Source organism: Mizuhopecten yessoensis, unplaced genomic scaffold (genome assembly GCF_002113885.1).
Source record: "Mizuhopecten yessoensis strain PY_sf001 unplaced genomic scaffold, ASM211388v2 scaffold8131, whole genome shotgun sequence".
Classification (NCBI taxonomy): domain Eukaryota; kingdom Metazoa; phylum Mollusca; class Bivalvia; order Pectinida; family Pectinidae; genus Mizuhopecten; species Mizuhopecten yessoensis.
Window position 1 is genome coordinate 1,144,788 of NW_018407394.1, and position 7,378 is coordinate 1,152,165.

The 7,378-nt window shown below is 39.2% G+C and overlaps 1 long non-coding RNA gene across 1 annotated transcript; it reads right to left on the minus strand.

Annotated features, from left to right (window-relative positions):
* Window positions 1-1,942: 1,942 nt before the first annotated feature.
* On the minus strand, window positions 1,943-5,644 carry LOC110455115. Its single transcript, XR_002463418.1, has 3 exons — window positions 5,464-5,644; window positions 4,331-4,422; window positions 1,943-2,513 (listed from the first exon to the last, which is right to left on the minus strand). It is a non-coding gene; the product is annotated as an uncharacterized LOC110455115 (long non-coding RNA).
* Between the last annotated feature and the right edge of the window lie 1,734 nt (window positions 5,645-7,378).

A 7,378-nucleotide genomic window follows, 5' to 3' on the forward strand; every position in this document is an offset into this window, starting at 1 on the left:
TCTTCTTCTTCTTTCTTCTTCTTCTTCTTCTTCTTGCGGTAAAGGGTCGGGGAATGAAATCTAGGCGAAAATGGTTCAATCTTCACAGCACCATTCCATTGATGTTGGTAAAGGAGTGAAGAGAGTTACTTACTAACGTGATAACTATCTCGGCAAAAATTATATACGCACAAACGTAACTCATGGGCAAGTGGTTAAGGCGTCTGACCGTCTACGAGCACAAGTCCTCCACTACTTGGTCGCGGGTTCGAAGCCTTCGTATAGCAGTCGCTACACGTATAGGTACTGGCCACAGTTCGATGGTTTTCTCCGGGTACTCTGGCTTTACTCAACCACAAAAACCTGACTCGTCCTCAAATTTCCGTAGCTGTAAAAAGGACGTCAAACAAACAAAATCGTATGTTATAATTATAATTATAACAATTCGAGGTTCATATATACCGCTTTATCACAACCTAGTTCGTAGGTCGTCTCAAAGCGGTTCACAAATTATTATCCGTGGTTATAGGGCTTTACAACCAGCCAATACCTTTCTCAACTCCCTGGGGAGCATACAGCCGGAGCTGCCATTTCGGCGCTAACAGCTAGCATTAAACAATTCTAGCACTGCCCACCCTCGTACTCATTTACAGCTGAGTAGACTGGGACAAGCGGAGTAAAGTACAGTATCTTGCTCAAAGATACAACACAGTGCCGTGCCGTGACTCAAATCCGCAACCCTTCGGTCACGAGCCCGGCGTCCTACATGTACCAGCCTTCGGTCACGAGCCCGGCGTCCTACATGTACCACTAGACTACCGTGCCTCCTAGTAGACCTTTCTCATTTTGGGTAGACCTAGCACGGTGCGTGGAGAAAGAGACCTAGACAAGCAAATACAGGGGTCGTTTCAAAAATAACTTTATATTGAACGTAGCGTTAGGGTATGTCAGAGTGTGTAGACGCACATGTACGTTACTACAGGTAAGCGCACAGGTAAGCAATTATGTAAACGGTAACCAGTCGTTACAGTCTTTTTCGTGGCTCAATGCGGCAGATATGTGACCGTGGTAGTTGATCATATTTCAATATCTCCGTTAAGGATCTCACCCGGGACGTCTGTTGTATTTTGCTGACGCCGATTGGGTAAAACGAAATTTCCCGAGCAAAAATAATCAGTTGGAAGAAATTGTATTTTACCAGAATGACACAGATCACATATACATTTATAGATTAAATCATTTTATGCTATTCCTTGAAGACTGTTCTAGGGATCATTTCAGGGGAGTGAATTTTCGGATTTCTATTATACTACAATCAACTCTAGCATGCACCGATGCTTTGTTTTCAGTATAAACCGTTATTAAAAAAAAAAAAAAAACTGAAAAAAACCTAGTTAGGTGAGATCAGCTAGGAACAGTTTATCAGTTGTATGTGTAATGGAAATCAGGGAATGTTACTGAAGGTAAGGAACACTAAAATATCGTTCACTAGTGTTTTGTCACAAGCGGCGGACAGGAATCCTTATTACAGATTAAATGAAAAATAAGTTTGAGATGTTCCCTGATTTTACTACTCTCGGTGTCCGTCTCTGGCTCCGTGGTAGATCTGCCTCAAAATGAGTTTTAAGTTTTAAGTTTTATTTATTCACTCCGACACACTTACGTGTGTAACAAGAGGTCACATACATATAGTAAGTATGATACATGGCGTGTGATGTACACAATTACAACATTGTACATAGCATAGATACATATAGAAGTACACAAATAGTACAGAAATTAAGTTAATATTTTTTCAAGCTTTTCTATGAATTTACAAAGTTTTGTGTAAATTTTTACATTAAATATATTAAACAATCCTTGCATTTTTATTTGACTTGGATAAGTGAAATAATATTTTGGTATATATTTCTCTCTTAGACATTTAACTAAAACACTTTCACATATAAATAAGTAATGAAATTCATCTCCAATGTACAAATTACATAATGTACAGGTTCTTTCTTGACGAGGAATACCTAACCATCTTCCTTTTTCTATGGGTAAATGCATATTGCAAGAACGGAATTTACACATGAGAAATGTCCAGTATAGCCGTCCACCATACACGAGTGTTGAAATCGATGGGAGCACCGGGTGTACCGGTACCGTAGCGTGACAGATTTGACGGCTTTCAGGTGAACAAAACAGTATCAACACTGTGGTCGTCATGTATTGGAGTCAAGTAAATAGAGACAGGTGAACAAGAATAGCGTTAAGGATCGGTATATAGTCGGCCAAAGGGTAACCCACTCATGGTCAAGTACAACCTTACAAGTGTGTATAAATATATTTGCAGTTCTGTTTTTATACCGTGTTGTGAGGTCTCCATCGAACGGACAAGGCCTAGGGTGTCACCTTTTTAAGGATCTCAGTACTACGGTCAAAAACTGTAACAGCTCAATGAACACGTTTCTTTATCTGGCGTGAATACATTTGTATTACTTCGATGAATCATCCATTCCTAACAAGGAACCATATCTTGCGGAACCATTCTGAAACAGACAATAAACATCAACAACAGTGGTCCGAGAGTATAAAGGAAGCGGGACCGGACCAGTTCAATTCAATTCAGTTCGCTTATTGACTCTTGACCCTAATATCATCGGTATACAATCGATAATTGTACACGAGAGAACTACCAAAGCCTACTAGGGCCACTTAGGAGAAATAAAAGACTGAAGGTCGTTATAGCGCGAATGAAACATGTTAAAATGCGAAATTAACACGCAATAACGCGAAAGTAAAAGTCGAAATAACGTGTTTATTTTGCGCCATACCGTGTTTGTTTGCGTAGTTCCGTTCTTTGTTGGCGTTATTACGCGGGGTTCCGCGTTATAACGAGTTTTTCGCGTTATTATGACTTTTCAATATATTTTGCTCATAAATGACGTAAATAGTCTTTCGTAGTACGAAAGTCCACAACACTGTGGACAGGTCAATGTACATAGTGGAGAAGGAGACATAGATTATTTGCTTCAAAAATGAATTGACGAAAACGACATATTTCTTTCGTATTCTTAACACATAGTACTTCTTCAAATGAACATAGATAGGTTCTTCCAGTAGTTTTTGTTTTTGTTTTTGTACAACGACTTCTTAAATCTTTGTAGGTGTTAACAAACCAAAGCAAAATGATGCTCGTCTTTCACTTCAGTAGTCGAAATTCAAATAGTACAGTACCTTTTATCTCGAACAATATTTGTATATCAAACATTTTTAATTGCTTCAGCTGTTATACTTATTCTATATTTTATAGGGATATTCTACCCCAGACTGAACCAGGCACCGACATACAGCTGAGCGGATAGATATCGACTTGTGTCACAATGACATCGACGTCACGTGACGAGAAGTTAATTTGTGTTGAATTGTGTCGAATTGGTGAAAAGCTACGAACAAACCAAAAACCCATAAAACTAACTATACATATATATGCTTTACTAATGATACGATGGACAAAACGAAGATTTGTGACAACATATAAAACAGATGTACTGTCAATCAATTACTAATTTAACAACCCCCTTCAATGTCTAGCCCCTTTGGCTGACCCACATACTTCACAAGCATAACGCATTATACTACATACATATGTATCAAACAAATGCAACATTAAAATTAGACCAAAGGAAACATGGCTTAACGCCCTTGATAATTCGAATTTAATATAAGTACCAGTTGCACCACAGTATTTAAGATGAGTTTCCGTACATTGTACGTGTGAAATACTACAGTGTAATTAACAATTGGTTTTACCTAGAGTGGGACAGGGGTACTGAAAATGTACAATCAGTTATGACCGACTATATAGCATGTTCACTGTCGCCAAGCAGGATTTTTCTACCGTGATTCGTGCTTTGGAAGCCTCTCAATACCGGTAGTGTCTGTCTTTAATAATTATTTACATACGTGAAAATATTCGTGGGATTGTTTGTCTAGGCTTTCTTCAGCGCTCGTTATATTTGGGGGACATGACTGAAGTTTTGATGACAGACATGCGACGGTTAGAAACGAAGCTCTGTACTGCATAATTAGTGTTTGTTGTAAATTACTCAGTAAATACATTCGTCACATGGTCTGACACATTTCTCTAACTGAATAACACCTGTAATTGCGATATGGAGAAGTCTCGTTCAACCAGACGCTTGATCACTAATAATTCAAGAGTCTCTCTGTTCGGTGTAGCTTGCGCAGACAAGAAGAGTCTGGTTGAACGAGACTAGATATGGAATCGCATTGGCCGAGTGTGTAAGACGTACAAGCCCTCTATCAGTTGGTCGCAGGTTCGAGGCCTACGTGGAGCATTTACCGGATACTGTCCGCAGGTCGGTGATTTTTCTTCGGGTATTCCGGCTTTCCTCCACCAGCATTACCTGGCACGTTAAATGACCATACATGTAGCTGTAAATAGAACGTAAAACACAACCACGATATATTAAAGAGGAAATGTGACTTTAAAAAACCACAAAAAACAACAACAACATGTTGTCCAACTATTAAAACTTGCATTAAATGTATTTTAAAGTGTTGTCACCTATCTATATGTTTTTCCTTGGTAATCCTAACTGTTCTTGCCTCGTTGGCTTCACACCAGACATCCATTTCTCCAAACTCATAATTTAATAGGATCGAATAGGATTCGGCGAAGTTTTCCATTAAATCAAATACAGTAAGACATGAAATAACATTTTGAAGAAGAATATTCCTGACATCAATTTTTCTTTGAGGAAATAACATTTTCTAATATTTAAATGGCAACGTAGTCTCGTTCAACGAGACTCTTGTTGTCTGCGCAAGCTACGCCAAAGTGATCAAGCGTCTGGTTGAACGAGACTCATATGGCAACGTTGTTTGAGTTAGTCTCGTTCAACCAGACTCTTATTATCTGCGCAAGCTATAATTGATCAAGCGTCTGGTTGAACGAGACTTTGTATGAGTATGTTTGTTGTGTCCACGAGGTTTTAGCCCAGCGCACCAAGATCAAATAGTCCCTCCACCAAATAAGGGACGTATAGACCATCATAAACTGGAGTACGTTAATCTCTAGTCCGAATTATTCTGACGTTTTATCAACTTTTTTCATATCGGTATGTCGTCGATTAACGTTTTATCAACTTTTTTCATATCGGTCTGTCGTCGATTAATCGACGACAGACCGATATGAAAAAAGTTGATAAAACGTCAGAATAATTCGGACTAGTTAATCTCATTAACGGGCTAAAAAGTCCGAGGTCAGGAACCCGAAAATATGACTAGCGGACCTTGCCATAAATATTGTATCAAGTCTGTCCAATCTTCATATATCCAAGTTGTCAAAAAATAAAAAGATTATCTTGATGTCAAGCCCACGAATTGATTGAAAGACACCATTTTAGCGCTGAATCATAATTAAAGTGACTATTTAAATCTAGTATATAGTGTTAAATAATATTATTCGTTGACCTTTACATTGTGGGCGGACCTATAGAAACCATGTCAGGACCCAGCACGCTTTCTGGACCCAGGAATGACCAAAACAGCCTCTGCATATCTCCGCGCACGCGTCCAATGCGGCTTTATGCTAGAGTTGGAGGACTCAACCGGTGTTGTCTTTCACTCAAGCTTATGATTTTAAATCCAGGGAGTAGCTCTGTGTGTCTTCTTTTTAGATAATAGCAGCAGATAGATTTCAAATCACTAACACCTCGACTACTGTGTTGATGGTACTGTACCGGCCATTGTCACTAGCTATTTGATTGGTCACAGGAAAAATAACCCTGACCAATCGCTAGACTGATACCTTACAGATGAAAGACACCCGCCTTTTCCAGTAATTTTTCATATCTGGTTTGGTTTGTTTGTGTTTTTCGTCCTATTAACAGCTATGGTCATTTAAGGACGTGCTAGGTTTTAGTGGTTTGTGGTTACGTCCTATTAACAGCTATGGTCATTTAGGGACGTGGCAGGTTTTGGTGGAGGAGGAAAGCCGGAGTTTCAAGAGAAAAAACAACAACTTATGGCCAGTACCTGGCGACTGCCCCTCGAGCCTGCGACCCAGTGGTGGAGGGCTAGTGGTAGCAGAATGACAGTGCCTAAACAACTTGGCCACTGCGGCCCCAGGCACTTTTCATTAACATTATACAGTCAAAACAAAAACAGTTATGTATCTTACCAGGATGACGTCACACAGTGAGTGATGACATCACATGCTTCGGTACCTTCCGTGATACTGATACTGATACTGAAAAGTCCGGTATTTTAGAAATTATAAAAAAAACCAAGAAAATAGCTTTGGATGTAAACCAAGGATGGATTATAATGGGTCTTGCGACATGTTTAATATGAACAATTTTTGCACAAGAACTATATAGATTTATACCCCATAACCTCTACAGAATATGATGCGACCCTTCAGGATCCCAATACCACTGCCAAAAAATGTAAAAAATGTATATAGCTTTGATACATCACTTCTTTAAACAGAACCATACCTCACGGGACATAAAAGCAAAATAATAAAGATGAAATATAAACAAAATATAATCAGCAACAGTATTCTAAGTGTATAACATTCAGCTAGACCGGTATTCGACCATGGACTATATTAGCTGTCTAACCGACTCATGGAGGTACATGCTCAACGGACGTGCCCTGGCCCAGCCTGTGCGACAGTTATGTCCAGACGAAATTAAGAGGTGGTCACTGTATACACGAAAAGGCGCATAGCTAGCAACGCGTCATCAATTTTGTCAAGACATATTCCAGTGGTTCAGAAAACGTAAGTGAGCGTTTAACTTAACCCCTAGAGTAAATATAGTTTGCTCAAGTTGTTAAGAGTTACTTCCCTTTAAACACAAACTGCTTAGGCCAATCTAACTTCTGTATTTTCTTGTGCATGCGTCCAAGATTCCGTTATGCATGGTTTTTCCATGCTGCCTCGACAGTTTTCTGTCTGATACTGAGTGGCGAATTCTGTGTCGGTATGGTATCCAGGGCAACAGCTTTTGTTTCTAGTTTAAACGTTATTTCATTGCCATAAGGATACATACAGCAAGGGGATTGGGCACAAGTTATATGAACATTATGGACGCCCTCTGCCCCTTTGAAAAACAATATTATGTTTATACAATAAAAGATGGCTAGGTGTAACATAATATCAAATTCTATCAATGTGAAAAACAAGGAGACAGACAAGCAATAGACACACTCATGATCCAGACGGACAGACAGACATAGAGGCAGGCAGGACAGACAGACATTAACTCAGCTTGCACACTCACAAATGAAATAAAAATGTATTTGGGTGAAAAAGAAGAGCGGGGTGGGGGTTACAATACCGATCACATTATAATTAAATCAAAATAAAGAGTTATAAATA